We start from the raw sequence: 15,357 nt of genomic DNA on the forward strand, positions 1-15,357 counted from the left end.
AGGTATTCTCAAAACAACTTTATAAAATTATTTTATTAGTTGTGGTAATGGTATCATGGTTATGTTTCAAAGGAAGAAAAAGCCCTTTGTGGGTTAAGAGGTACAAGTCATAGAGTATCTGGGTCTTAAAAATACTCCGGGAGGGGCGCCTGGATGGCTCCGTTAGCTGAGCACAGACTTTGGCTCAGGTCAGGATCTCACAGTTGGTGAGTCCGGCTGTCAGCTCAGAGTCGGTTCTGGCCCCCTCCCTCCGCCCCTCCCCCACTTGCACTCCCCCAAAAATAAATATTCAAAAAAATACCCCAGGAATAAATAAAAGTGGGGGAGGAGGAGGTGATGGCTAAACAAGGTTGGCATCATGGAAGCTGAGTGAGGGACACACTGGAGTTCGCTGTACTGTTCCGTGTCTATTTGAAGTTCTCTGTAATAATTTTTATGCGTACAAGGATTCTTTTTGGGACGATGAGGTCCACTCATTCTCCTGCCTCGTGTTTAAGTCACCCCGTGACCGCTGCGCAAACGAACAGTTGTCACCTCCAGTCCTCTCTGTGACGCTCAGTGATTTCTTTTCCTGGGACCTGTCTTCTCACAGGTTTTCCACAGTACTTGTGAGACCAAAGTAAATCTCCGCTCTTCCCAGAGCATGCCTTTCACCTTCACGTTCCCCCGTCTCCTCCTGGCCTCTCAGACACACCTGACTTCGGCGTCTGGCTTATAGCCTTCTGCTCCGTTTCCTGGTCTCATTTCATTCCGAGTGACATCAGGGTGCCTCGCCGGGTAAATGCTCAGTAAATATTTGTTGAATCTCAGTGTCCACATGGATGAATCATCGGGCAAACCTTGGCCTTCTGTCTGGAGCCGGGGGTGTCGGCGGGCAGGAGTCCCCGGGCCTGTGGGCGGTGGGCATCTGCCGCGTGCGCTTCTCCTCGCCCACCGGTGACTCCGAGCCTTCCCTTTTTAATTCTTGTTCCAAAAGTTCTCCTCCCCCTGTGCCTTCAGAAGGGGCCTGCCGGCTGCTCCCCGCCCACGGCCTGCTGTCCGCCACGCTTTCCACACCCACCGCTGGGCCCCGGCCGCCACGCGTCCCAGCTGTCGTTCTCTGTGTCTCCTCGTGACTCCGCTCTCCCGCTCGCCTCAGTTTTCGGTCGGTCTCTCCGGTGACTCATCTCGTTATCACTTTCAGCAAGTCTAGTGGGGCTCTTCTATTTAAAAACATCTTCACCAAACCCACATGCTACTCCAGCCAGCAAGCCAGTTCTGTCCTAAGGTTGCCACATTTCTGCCCCCTTAGACTGCTGTTCCTTCAGTCGTACACTTACCATCACCCACTGGCTCCGTGGCGCCTAAAATCTGACCCATCCCCTTGAAACTCGACTCTCTCTGCTCACAGACGAGGAGAATGAAAACTACATGGAGGGACCATTTTCACCGGTCAGACTGGCAGAGATCCCCGGGTCTGACGGCAGAGTCCTTGTCAAGGCGGTGGGGAAAGAGTCTCATGTTGCCAGTAGGCAGCGCGGCCGAGGGGAGTTGGGCCACATCTGACAGTTGCACGCATCTGCACGTGTTTTATTTATTTATTTATTTTTTTTTTTTTTAATTTTTTTTTCAACGTTTTTTTATTTATTTTGGGGACAGAGAGAGACAGAGCATGAACGGGGGAGGGGCAGAGAGAGAGGGAGACACAGAATCGGAAACAGGCTCCAGGCTCTGAGCCATCAGCCCAGAGCCCCACGCAGGGCTCGAACTCACGGACCGCGAGATCGTGACCTGGCTGAAGTCGGACGCTTAACCGACTGCGCCACCCAGGCGCCCCCTGCACGTGTTTTAAATGACACACGTACGAGGTAATTCACCGAGTAGTTTGTGATAGCAAAAAACTGAAAAGGACCTAAATGTCCATGGAATTGGTCAGATAAATTCCGGCTGACCATGTGGTGAAACGCTGCGGCTGGTGATGGTTCGTTTGGTGTGTGAACTTGGCCAGGCTATGGTGTTGAGTCGTTCGGTCAAACACTAGATGTTTCTGTGAAGGCATTTTGTAGATGTGATATTTAATAAAGTTGATAACCCTCCAGAATGTGGGTGGGCCTCACTCAATCAGTTGTAGGCCTTAGGACAAAACCTGACATTTCCCGGAGCAGAAGGAATTCTGCCTCACGACTGTAACACCGAAATCTTGCTTGAGTTTCCAGCCTGCAGGCTCGCTCTTGAGATTTTTGGACTCAAGACAGAAACATCAGCTCTTATCTGGATCCCAAACTGCTGGCCTGCCTTACGGATTTTCAACTTGTCAGCTCCCACAATTGCACGAGCCAGTTAAAAAAAAAAAATCTCTATTTCTCTGCATCTAAATCTATATATCATCTATATCTACAGGTTCTGTTTCTCTGAAGAGAATGATGCCATACTATAAAATCTTTCTCTATGTGGAAAGATCTGCAGAATATATATTTGAATGAAAAAAAAAAAGCCAGGTGGGTAACATTCTGTGTTAAAAAAGAATTGAAACAAGAATATGAATTTATGGGGCGCCTGGGTGGCGCAGTCGGTTAAGCGTCCGACTTCAGCCAGGTCACGATCTCGCGCTCCGTGAGTTCGAGCCCCGCGTCGGGCTCTGGGCTGATGATGGCTCAGAGCCTGGAGCCTGTTTCCGATTCTGTGTCTCCCTCTCTCTCTGCCCCTCCCCCGTTCATGCTCTGTCTCTCTCTGTCCCAAAAATAAATAAACATTGAAAAAAAAATTAAAAAAAAAAAAAAAAAGAATATGAATTTATATTTGCTTTTGTCTGCACCAGAACTCTGGAAGGGTGCACAAATTAATTAAAGTAGTTACGTGACGGGCGCCTGGGCGGCTCGGTCAGCTGAGCATCCGACTTCAGCTCAGGTCATGATCTCAGTTTGTGAGTTCGAGCCCTGCATCGGGTTCTGGGCTGACAGCTTGGAGCCCGGAGCCTGCTTTGGATTCTGTGTCTCCCTCTTTCTCTCTCCCTCCCCCACTTGTGTTGTCTGTCTGTCTCTCTGTCTCAAAAATAAATATTAAAAAAAATTTTAAGTGGTTACTTGATAGGGACTTCTAGACAGGTGGAGGACAGAGGTGGGAGCGACACATTTTTAAATCTATTTTTTTATATTTCTTTGATTTCTGAGCCATGTGACTATTTTTACCTATCCCCAAACTTCAATTTTCTGTGGGTTTCACTAGCTCCTGATTGCTAGCTGTTCGCTTCCTGGTCCCACTCGTTCAGGAGGCGGCCTTCTCCACCACACGCGATCTTGCCCGGGAGTGTCCTCATCCAGCCTCTCCGAGCTTTGACCCTCCTAGCGCTCTGACTCGCTTTATCTCTTTCTTCGACTCTTCTGTTCTTGACCGTGGACATTCCCCAAAGTGTCGTCTCTGGCATCTCCTCTGGCCCCTTTTCTCTTTCCGTGCAGCTGAAACCATTCAGTCTGAGTTTCTGGTCTGCGTCTCCCCTCAGAGCCTTGCTCATGGTCAAGACCTGCATTTCCAGCTATTTTCCCACGTGTTTCCAGACCAGGATTCTGTTGTGCCACAGACTAATCTCTGAAAAGGAATTCGTCATCTTCAACCCAGGTTTTTACACTGGCTACTCTGTCAAGTGGTGTCCCCAGCCCTTAAGAGGGCATTTTGGCGGTCACGGTGACTGGGGAGCGTTCCTTGGATTTAGTGGCAGGAGTCTGTGCTGATAAGCACCCTCAAGTGCGCGGGGCGGTCAGGCACAGCAGGAACTGTCCCACCCAAATGCCAGGTGACGCCCTCCCCTTCCGTCACCGTCCGTCCTGCCATCTCGGTGCATACGGTGTCGGTGTCGGCTCCGGCTGTCCCCTGCCCCTTCTTCCTGCACTTAGCTGATCGCCCAGCCCTGCTGCTTCCTCTCCTGCGGCTCTCACTGGCCTCCTTCACCTGTGAGCTCGCAGCTGCAGCCTTGGCAAAGGCCCCTCAACTGGCTCCGCCTCCGAGCCTCCGTTTCCCCGCTCTTGTCGTTTGCCGGCCGAGTGCTCTCCCTGCAGACGCGTGGTCACCGTCCTCTTCCGCGAGCAGTGCGCCCAAGAGCCAGCGCCGCCTGTCCGGCCTTGTCTCCGCGTCTGGCCACGTGCGGCAGAGTCACGGACGCTTTCCTGTTGGTCCCCACCGGGATGAGTCCCCTGGGTTCAGGGGTGGGCCTAGCCGTGCCTCAGGCACCTGGAAGCCCATGTGACCAGGCCGGTGTCCGGAACACAGGTCCCATCCCGTTGTGAGGTCACTCCCGCTGGTCCCCCTCTCCCTCCTCTCCACACCTGTTTACAGGGACGGATCCAGAGGGAGAAAGTTCTCTGACCTTTCCCTTGTCGCAGCAGACCATCTTCCCTGGGAACCCCTCTGCCGTCGCGGGAAGGAGGTCTGACCACCACGAAAATGTAGTAATTGCAGCTTAGAGGGGAAAGGTAATGGGTCGGTGTCTGTCCAACGCTAGTTTGTCCTGCCAGATTTCTGAAGCCTTTGACGACGGGCGACGCCCCGCAGCCGGACACACTAGGACATGAAGGAGCAGGGGGCAGGTGAGCGTGCGTGGCTCCCGCGCGGCCTGTTCCCTCCCAGCCCGCGGGCGGGAGCTCCTTCTCCAGAACGTTCTTGTCGCGCAGCCGGAACTCCTGCAGGCGGGCGGTTCGAGTCCTGCCGCGCAGGCGTGACGAGTGCTGGCTGAGAGCCGGCCGTGTTCTGCCGGGACGCGGGTAGAGCGGTCGCCCCAGGGGCAGGGGACCCCGCAGGTGCACCGGGGCAGGAGGAAGGGGTTTCGCCCCAGAGAACGAGGCGCCCTGGGGAGAGCACCCAGGCCCCCGGGGTCCGAAACAGCACGGGAGGGGCTGCTATGTGGGGTTGGGGCGGCGGGGGGGGGGGGGGGGGCGGCCGAGGTGGCCCCACACTGAGCCGCGGTCCCGCGGGGGTTGTGCGCTTTGCACACATTCCACCTGCCGTCACAGCCCGGTCATCCAAACCGGGAAGGCCCCGTCGCAGGCGGCCTCTGCGTGGAGGGCCGAGAACTTTCCGGGAGACCTTTCACGTGGAGGGAAGGGAGAGTGGACGTGCAGCGGCGTGCGGGACAGAGGACCGCGGCCGATGGCAGGGTGACGCTGAGTGCCGTTTCCGCCGTCCTGCCCGGCTGCCCGGCCGCAGGGACCGCACGGGGATGAGACGGAGTAGGGTGTCGCAGTCTGCCAGGAAGGCGCGGGCCCCGCTCGCAGCGCGGGTCACAGAGGATGGGGGGGGGGGGGGGCGGGGCGGACTGCTGTTCCCAAGGTGGCGGCAGCCAGGAGGGGTCCCTAGAGCAGGGAGCCACGTTTGTGACCCTCTGCCGCCGAGTCCTGCCCAGGGCGGCCACCGGGGCACCCAGCTGGGGGGGGTGGGGGGGGGTTGACAGCGACATCGCCGTGGCCGTGTTTTGGGACACGTGTTTGCTGCCGTCATGAGGGACAAGGAGCGACAGCCGTGGGGAGATCCGGGCCACGGAGCAGAGGCCACCGGACCCGTCTCCCCTCCGTCCTTGCGCAGTCTCCGCTCCTCACAGGCGTGCTTCCGGCAACTGAGTTTACACACTTGAACAGCCTGCGTGTGATGAGATCGGGGGCGCCTTTTGAGTTCTTTCACATTTTCCGGTGTCATTTTCCATTTTGCCGGTCTCTGGAAAGTTTTGTCATTATTCCGTCAATGTTGCAAATGAGGTGGTAGCTCTTACTTTGCTTTTCTGGCCACTCACAGCCAGTACTTTATTTCATATTGAAGACGGCACTCGAGTGACTCTCCTAGATTGTACCCTGGCCGCCAGCAGATTGCTAGCAGCGTTGAGACCTTCTCCAGACCTTCAGAACCAGCTGCACGATGTAAAGCTGGAGAAGTACCCCCCTCGCCCCGCATTGTCTCTCAGCAAAGAGACGACCCGTGTCTCTCACACGTAGAGTGGGAATCCTGTACCCAAGTTTTGGGGTCACCGAGTCCAGTCTTTTTTGTATAACAGGGTAGGAAATGAAACTACCTGATGATCTTTATTTCGCCAAATTGATTTTTTTCTTTTTTTTTTTTTCCATATTTACAAAGCTAATCTTTGGATCTTTTTTTTTATTTTATTTATTTTTTATATATATGAAATTTGTTGTCAAATTGGTTTCCATACAACACCCAGTGCTCATCCCAAAAGGTGCCCTCCTCAATGCCCATCCCCCACCCTCCCCTCCCTCCCACCCCCATCAAACCTCAGTTTGTTCTCAGTTTTTAAGAGTCTCTTATGCTTTGGCTCTCTCCCACTCTAACGTCTTTTTTTTTTTCTTCCCCTCCCCCATGGGTTCCTGTTAAGTTTCTCAGGATCCACATAAGAGTGAAACCATATGGTATCTGTCTTTCTCTGTATGGCTTATTTCACTTAGCATCACTCTCTCCAGTTCCATCCACGTTGCTACAAAGGGCCATATTTCATTCTTTCTCATTGCCACGTAGTACTCCATTGTGTATATAAACCACAATTTCTTTATCCATTCATCAGTTGATGGACATTTAGGCTCTTTCCATAATTTGGCTATTGTTGAGAGTGCTGCTATAAACATTGGGGTACAAGTGCCCCTATGCATCAGCACTCCTGTATCCCTTGGGTAAATTCCTAGCAGTGCTATTGCTGGGTCATAGGGTAGGTCTATTTTTAATTTTCTGAGGAACCTCCACACTGCTTTCCAGAGCGGCTGCACCAATTTGCATTCCCACCAACAGTGCAAGAGGGTTCCCGTTTCTCCACATCCTCGCCAGCATCTATAGTCTCCTGATTTGTTCATTTTGGCCACTCTGACTGGCGTGAGGTGATACCTGAGTGTGGTTTTGATTTGTATTTCCCTGATAAGGAGCGACGCTGAACATCTTTTCATGTGCCTGTTGGCCATCTGGATGTCTTCTTTAGAGAAGTGTCTATTCATGTTTTCTGCCCATTTCTTCACTGGGTTATTTGTTTTTTGGGTGTGGAGTTTGGTGAGCTCTTTATAGATTTTAGATACTAGCCCTTTGTCCGATATGTCATTTGCAAATATCTTTTCCCATTCCGTTGGTTGCCTTTTAGTTTTGTTAGTTGTTTCCTTTGCTGTGCAGAAGCTTTTTATCTTCATAAGGTCCCAGTAATTCATTTTTGCTTTTAATTCCCTTGTCTTTGGGGATGTGTCAAGTAAGAAATTGCTATGGCTGAGGTCAGAGAGGTCTTTTCCTGCTTTCTCCTCTAGGGTTTTGATGGTTTCCTGTCTCACATTCAGGTCCTTTATCCATTTTGAGTTTATTTTTGTGAATGGTGTGAGAAAGTGGTCTAGTTTCAACCTTCTGCATGTTGCTGTCCAGTTCTCCCAGCACCATTTGTTAAAGAGGCTGTCTTTTTTCCATTGGATGTTCTTTCCTGCTTTGTCAAAGATGAGTTGGCCATACGTTTGTGGGTCTAGTTCTGGGGTTTCTATTCTATTCCATTGGTCTGTGTGTCTGTTTTTGTGCCAATACCATGCTGTCTTGATGATTACAGCTTTGTAGTAGAGGCTAAAGTCTGGGATTGTGATGCCTCCTGCTTTGGTCGTCTTCTTCAAAATTACATTGGCTATTTGGGGCCTTTTGTGGTTCCATGTGAATTTTAGGATTGCTTGTTCTAGTTTCGAGAAGAATGCTGGTGCAATTTTGATTGGGATTGCATTGAATGTGTAGATAGCTTTGGGTAGTGTTGACATTTTGACAATATTTATTTTTCCAATCCATGAGCAGGGAATGTCTTTCCATTTCTTTAAATCTTCTTCAATTACCTTCATAAGCTTTCTATAGTTTTCAGCATACAGATCCTTTACATCTTTGGTTAGATTTATTCCTAGGTATTTTATGCTTCTTGGTGCAATTGTGAATGGGATCAGTTTCTTTATTTGTCTTTCTGTTGCTTCATTGTTAGTGTATAAGAATGCAACTGATTTCTGTACGTTGATTTTGTATCCTGCAACTTTGCTGAATTCATGTATCAGTTCTAGCAGACTTTTGGTGGGGTCTATCGGATTTTCCATGTATAATATCATGTCATCTGCAAAAAGCGAAAGCTTGACTTCATCTTTGCCAATTTTGATGCCTTTGATTTCCTTTTGTTGTCTGATTGCTGATGCTAGAACTTCCAGCACTATGTTAAACAATAGCGGTGAGAGTGGGCATCCCTGTCGTGTTCCTGATCTCAGGGAAAAAGCTCTCAGTTTTTCCCCGTTGAGGATGATGTTAGCTGTGGGCTTTTCATAAATGGCTTTTATGATCTTTAAGTATGTTCCTTCTATCCCGACTTTCTCAAGGGTTTTTATTAAGAAAGGGTGCTGGATTTTGTCAAAGGCCTTTTCTGCATCGATTGACAGGATCATATGGTTCTTCTCTTTTTGTTGTTAATGTGATGTATCACGTTGATTGATTTGCGAATGTTGAACCAGCCCTGCATCCCAGGAATGAATCCCACTTGATCATGGTGAATAATTCTTTTTATATGCTGTTGAATTCGATTTGCTAGTATCCAAATTGATTTTTTTCAACATGAACATTTTTTATGCTAGAAAAGTGAAAATTGCCCAGCTGAAATGTTACAAAAATCTTAAAAAAATATTAGAATTCATGTATCCAATGCTTTCACTTTTGTCATTACCTATTTCTTTTCCCACTTTACGCAATTGTAACTTTATAGTGAGTACGTTTTTGGTAAAATGGATGAATTGATTTTTTTCAGCAAATCGGTTACGCATTGGTTTCTGTCTAATGCACATATGGCACATTGATTTTGAATGAGTCGGTCTGATTCCACTGAAGGGACGCTCTGTTGAAAGGTGGTGACAAGTGGCTGAGGTACCTAACGGTCGGTTTTAGGAAGTGTAACAGCATCCATTTAACAATCCTGTAGCTCTGTGTTGTACAGAGAGGTTAGCAACCTGAAGTTCCATTGATGGTCAGGATGTTTAATTTCAGGTTTAAATAGTAATGCTACCTTCTGTCCATTGCTTCACGATCATCATGTTCATTTAAACAGTACTGATCGTGGGGCGCCTGGGTGGCTCAGTCTGTTGAGTGTCCGACTTCGGCTCAGGTCGTGATCTCACCGCTTGTGGGTTCGAGCCCCACATTGGACTCTGTGCTGGCAGCTCAGAGCCTGCAGCCTGCTTTGGATTCTGTGTTCCGCTCTCTCTCTCTGCCCCTCCCTCGCTCATGCTCTCTCTCAAGAATAAGTAAAACATAAAAAAAAAAAAAGACAGTACTGATCATTTGTTTGTTAATTTTTAATTGAAGGTACATTAGCAGTCCTCTGGGACACTGATCCAGTGAAGAAGTTTGCCTTGATGATGATGACATGATTTACATTTCCTTTTTTTTTTTTAAATTATTTAGAGAGAGATAGTGCGAGCATGGGAGAGGCAGGAGAGAGAGGGAGAGAAAAAATCCCAAGTAGGATCTACACAGAACCTGACACGGGGTTCGAGCTACAAAACTAGGAGATCATGACCTGACCCGAAGTCAAGAGTCAGACGCTTAATCGACTGAGCCCCCCAGCGCCCCTGTGGTTTATGTTTTCAAAAGCTTTTGACAAGGAGCTTCATCAAAAGTTGTTATTGTCGGGGCGCCTGGGTGGCGTAGTCGGTTAAGCGTCCGACTTCAGCCAGGTCACGATCTCGCGGTCCGTGGGTTCGAGCCCCGCGTCGGGCTCTGGGCTGATGGCTCGGAGCCTGGAGCCTGCTTCCGATTCTGTGTCTCCCTCTCTCTCTGCCCCTCCCCCGTTCATGCTCTGTCTCTCTCTGTCCCAAAAATAAATAAACATTGAAAAAAAAAATTAAAAAAAAAAAGTTGTTATTGTCATTTTTTTTTTTTAGAGATTTAGCTTATGTTTTGGGGGGAACTTTTTTTTAAAGTTTATTTTGAGAGAGAGGGAAGGAGAGAGAGAATCCCAGGCAGGCTCCACACCGTCAGCAAGAACCCGATATGGGGCTCGAACTCATGAACCGTGAGACGATGACCTGAGCCAAAATCAGGAGGCAGACGTTTAACCGACCGAGCCTCCCCAGGCGCCCCCTGACAAGGAAAATGCCAGAGCTGGAACTCTGAGCGCATAAAGCTGTGACAGAGATGGCAAGAGGGGCGCCACTACGTACTCTTGCCACTGGAGGGGAGCCGGTCAACTCAACACCCAGAGGGTAGCATTACTTTTGGTGACTTACTCTTAGGCTTCGCAATGAGGTGGAAAAATACGGACTTGGAACCAAGCCAGAACAGAATTTGAATGCTCATTCCACCACTTTCTATATAATTGACAGGAAAGTTACTTTACTGTTTAAATTTGTTTTATCATCTGTAAAAGCAGGTGTAGCAACGCAGACCTTCTAGGCCTGTAGTTTTAAAAAATGGGATAATGCACGTTAAGTGGCCTGGGATGATGCTTTTTAATAAATGGTAGCTATTATCGCCGCCGTCATTGTCCAGGGCCTGGTTCCAAGCGTCTGAGCCCAGGTGCGCCAGAACATATTCACATTGACCATCGCAAGTCAGATCGCTCATTTGAGACTCGTATAAAACAGGACGCTAACGTCTTAACAAAAGTGCAGCTGTGGTGAGGACTGGACTCTGTAATGAGCGCAAACATCGCGTTCTCTCCTGGCGGTCAGATCTGTAGAGGAAAGCATTGCTATCAGAAAACGAAGGTGTGGATGAAATGTGAAATTTGTGCGGAGGGCATTGGTTGTGTGATTCAGAAGGTTGTGGGACCTGCGGATCGCCCCACGTTGCCTCTCCAAGTCCCTCCAGCTCCCAGCCCATTCCGTCATGGGCCCTGTGCCCCTGTTTTCTTCCGTTCCCCCTCCTCTTCTCTCTGCCTGGACGCTGTAATTGACCTGGGGGCTTGGGCCGTGGTTATTTTTCCTCCGAAATGTAAACATAGGATCGTGAAGATGAGTACTGACCCCTCTCCTCCCCCGCTTCACTTTCAGCCAGTCACTCGGGTATACATACTGAGTGCCTACCGCCTGAGGTGCTGCGCCCAGGGGCTTGTGCACTGTGAGGCTCTGTGGTCACTAGTCAGTCTTGATTCAAAATGTTCCCAAATTGTCAGGGTGCCTGGGTGGCTCAGTCAGTTAAGCATTAGACTTTTGATTTTGGCTCCGGTCATGATCTCACCAACCGTGAGATCGAGCCCCACATCACGCTCTGCCCCGACAGCGCAGAACCTGCTTGGATTCTCTCTCCCTGCCCCTCCCCAGCTCGCTCGCTCTCAAGACAAACAATCGTTAAAAAACATGTTTCCAAATGATCCGATCTACTTTCTCATTTGCATTTGTCACAGTGAGAGACTTGACAAGAAAATGCGTCAGACTCTGAAAACAACTCTTCAGATAGTTCTGGCGCTTTTTCCTTCTCCTTCTTGCTCTCCTTCCCATGCAGCTCTCACGCACGCAGACTTACTGGCCCGGAGGTGGGGTAGGTGTCCTGCTTGCTCCTCGTCGCCTGTTACAGGCCGTCATTTATGCCTCTTCCCTGGAACCCCCAGCTCCACCAGGACACCTGCCATCAAAGCACAGAGCCGGCCACCCACAACCTCTCCTTGAGGTCCTCCGCCGACCCCAGGTCACTCCCTCATCCGCCGGAGGATACGGCACCTGCCTCACTCTTCCCGGGACTGTTCTCCTTGGGGATTTTAATGCACGTGCAGGCAACCCATCTAACGCCCGGCCCTCCTCTCCTCCCACAGTCCGTTTTCCCTTCCTCCTCAGACATCTGCACTCACGGTCACACTCTGGACCTTGTGTCCTTACCAGTAAGTACACTCCTCAGAAACCCCATTTCAAGCAGCCGCGGCCTGACTGCCATCTCCTCCCTACCCTTTCAGCTTCCTCCCTCTAGTACTGTCACTTTAATTTTTTCAACCCCAACAAAACCTCGAACAGACCTATGGATTTATCTTTGCTTCCCTCTCTCCATTCCCCGCTTAAATTCCACGAGCCATTATTATAAGCTGTCTCTCACAACCTCCCTTGTTTTCTTAACCTTCTGTTGGCTCAGACTCTCCTAGAAGACTCCCGGTTAAATCCGGTTTCCGGCTTATTCCGTCCCTGCCCCCCTGCAGCAGAACAGAACAGCAGACCGTAGCTAAAGGAAACTCCGGGATGGTGACTGGTCTCATTTGACGTTCACGGCCAGATTCCTCAAAGGGACTGTCCGTTGCCCTCCAGCCCCGCCTTTCCTCAGTCAGGTCAGTCCCCCCTCTCCTGCCCTCCTTTCCTTAGGCCTCTCCTTACTTCACCCACTGCTCAGGCTCAGCTGAGGACCCAATTCGACGAAGCGGCGGGAGCGGTCGGGGCAGCGCTTCCACGCTGGGCCTCCACCGGCTTTGGTGTTCCCTCCTGCTTTGAGGTCAGCCCGCGCCCCCTCCCTTCAGGGCTTCGCCGCCGCCGCCGTATGGCGACTTCTCTCCAGATCATCGCTGGTTCGGCCTCGGCAGTGTTCCAGCATACCGGGAGATCTCATCCATTCGGTACCCTCTTCCGGCAACTACCCCGATTTTCTCTCCGCGTTGTAGCAAAACTCAAGTGCCCAGACTTGGCTTTCTCCAACTGTTTCCTTCCTAGTCTGCAAACCCCCCTCCAGTCAGGTTTTAGTCTGCCAGAGCTGCTCTTAAGAGCAACGCTGATCTCGTTACTGCCAAACCGGACGTGCTCAGCCTTCGTCTTCTATCAGCCTCGAGGGAGACCAGTCGGCCGTCTTCGCCTTCTGAGACACAGTTTGCGTGTGGCTTCCGTGTACTGCGCTCCTTCACTATCCCGCCTCACCTGCTGCCTGCCTTCTGCACGGGTCTCACCTTTCTGATTCCTAAGGGCCCCGTCCTCGGAACTCTTCTCTCTGCTCTCCTCCCAAGCCAGCCCGTCCAGTCCCACGATCTTAAATATACACCGTAGGCTGTGGACAGGGTGGACTTCTCTCCTTCGTGCTCCTGACTTGCCTCCCTGGCGGCCTACTGGCGGCCTACGCCTGGATGTCTAAAGGATCCGAAGCAACACTTGGCCCCGATCGCTAAAAGTAAACACACAAACGCAAATGTTGGCAAAGATGCAGAGCAACAGAAACTTACTGCGTGGCGGAGGGGAAATTGTTCCGCTTTGGCGAGTGGTTTGGCGGGGTCTACTGAAGTTGAACGCGTGTCCCCCCCCACCCCGTGACGCCATCATTTCACTCCTAGGTGTCCAAACAGATGCGTACACGTGCACAGAAGACACGTACGAATGTCACTGGTGGCATTATTCGGAATTGCCTCGCACTGGAAACGGTCGGAACGATGCATCTGTTGGTAGGACGGAGAGACGGTGCTACATGCACAGCTCCTTGCAGCTGTGAGCCTCACACGCACGGTCTGAGTTTAAAAAGCTAGTCACAGAAGCCTCCAAACCGGTGAAACTTATCTATGGTATTAGAATGCAGGACGGATGGGGCGCCTGGGTGGCGCAGTCGGTTAAGCGTCCGACTTCAGCCAGGTCACGATCTCGCGGTCCGGGAGCCCAGAGCCCCGCGTCAGGCTCTGGGCTGATGGCTCGGAGCCTGGAGCCTGTTTCCGATTCTGTGTCTCCCTCTCTCTCTGCCCCTCCCCCGTTCATGCCCTGTCTCTCTCTGTCCCAAAAATAAATAAAAAAACGTTGAAAAAAAAAAATTTAAAAAAATAAAAAAAAAGAATGCAGGACGGCGGTTACCTTTGGGGAAGAGCGAGGTTGTGACTGGAAGGGGCTTGAGAGGGGCTGCTGGGATGCTGGTTGTACAGATGTGTTCTTTGTACGCTTGTATTTTGTGTGTGTGGTTTTTTTTTTTTTTTACCGTGTTTAAACAAGTTCCAAAACTGAATTCTGATTCGTCACCCCTCGTGTGAACCCGCGCCCTCTCTGGTGACCTCCGGCTCAGAACACCGCAGCTTCTTTGTGCGGGTTACACGAGCTAAAGCCCTGAGAGCCATTCTGGTTTCTTTCTCTCACGCTTCCGCGTCCACACCGTCAGCAAACCGGTCTGTTGTGTTTTCAAAATACGGCCTCAGCCGCTTCCTACCACTCACTGCTACGGTTTTGTCCAAGTTGCCATCAGCCCTTAGTTGGACTTCTTGGAGTAGTGTCCCGCTCGAGTCTTCTGGTACTTTCGACCCTGCAGTCTCTTCCCTACATCACAGCAAGTGACCCTTTTATTTTATTCATTTTTAATTTTTTTAACGTTTATTTATTTTGAGAGAACATGAGCAGGGGAGGGGCAGAGAGAGAGGGAGACACAGAATCCAGGCAGGTTCCAGGCTGTGAGCTGTCAGCACAGAGCCCGACATGGGGTTTGAACCCACGAACCGTGAGATCATGACCTGAGCTGAAGTCGGACTTTTAACCGGCTGAGCCACCCAGGTGCCCCAGTGACCATTTTAAAACATAACCAATGGGGCGCCTGGGTGGCGCAGTCGGTTAAGCGTCCGACTTCGGCTCAGGTCACGATCTCGCGGTCCGTGAGTTCGAGCCCCGCGTCGGGCTCTGGGCTGATGGCTCAGAGCCTGGAGCCTGTTTCCGATTCTGTGTCTCCCTCTCTCTCTGCCCCTCCCCCGTTCATGCTCTGTCTCTCTCTGTCCCAAAAATAAATAAACGTTGAAAAAAAAAAAATTAAAAAAAAAAAAAACATAACCAAAATCACATCCGTCCCCTGCTCAGTAGGCTCCAGTGACTTACCGTCTCATTCTGAATAAAATGCCAAATCGTCCCAAGGCCAGGCAGGCCCTGTGTGAATGTTTTCCAGCCATCTGACCTCTCCTACCACTCACCGAGCTCCAGCGGGTGTTCCTAGAACAGCCAAATGCTTCCGTCTCAGCCGAATGCTTCCAGGCCACACCCTCTGCCTGGAAAGTTCTCCTCCCAGGTATCTACTTAGTTCATTCCTTCAGTCTCTGTTTGGAAACGGACCCTCTCCTGAGAAAGGAGTTTCCGGCCATCTGATTTGCGTCGGCAGGGCAGCCCTTAGGGGGGTTTCCCACAAGCCATCTGTGCTATTTTAGTGCTATTTAAATACCGTCGCTCAGCATTTTACACATCTAAAAAATTTTTTAATATTTATATTTGAGAGAGAGAAAGAACCAGCAGGGGAGGACGGGTAGAGAGAGAGGGAGACAGAATCCAAAGCAGGCTCCAGGCTGAGCTGTCAGCACAGAGCCCAATGCGGGGCTTGAACTCACAAGCCGTGAGATCGTGACCTGAGCAGAAGTTGGACGCTCAATCGACTGAGTCACCCAGGAGCCCTGGCATTTTACACACTTATTTAGAATAAATGTGAGTTCTGTGAAAGCAG

Source organism: Lynx rufus, unplaced genomic scaffold (assembly GCF_022079265.1).
Source record: "Lynx rufus isolate CCGP_SWC_20201006 ecotype Redwood Valley unplaced genomic scaffold, mLynRuf1.p SCAF_6, whole genome shotgun sequence".
NCBI classification, from domain to species: Eukaryota; Metazoa; Chordata; class Mammalia; order Carnivora; family Felidae; genus Lynx; species Lynx rufus.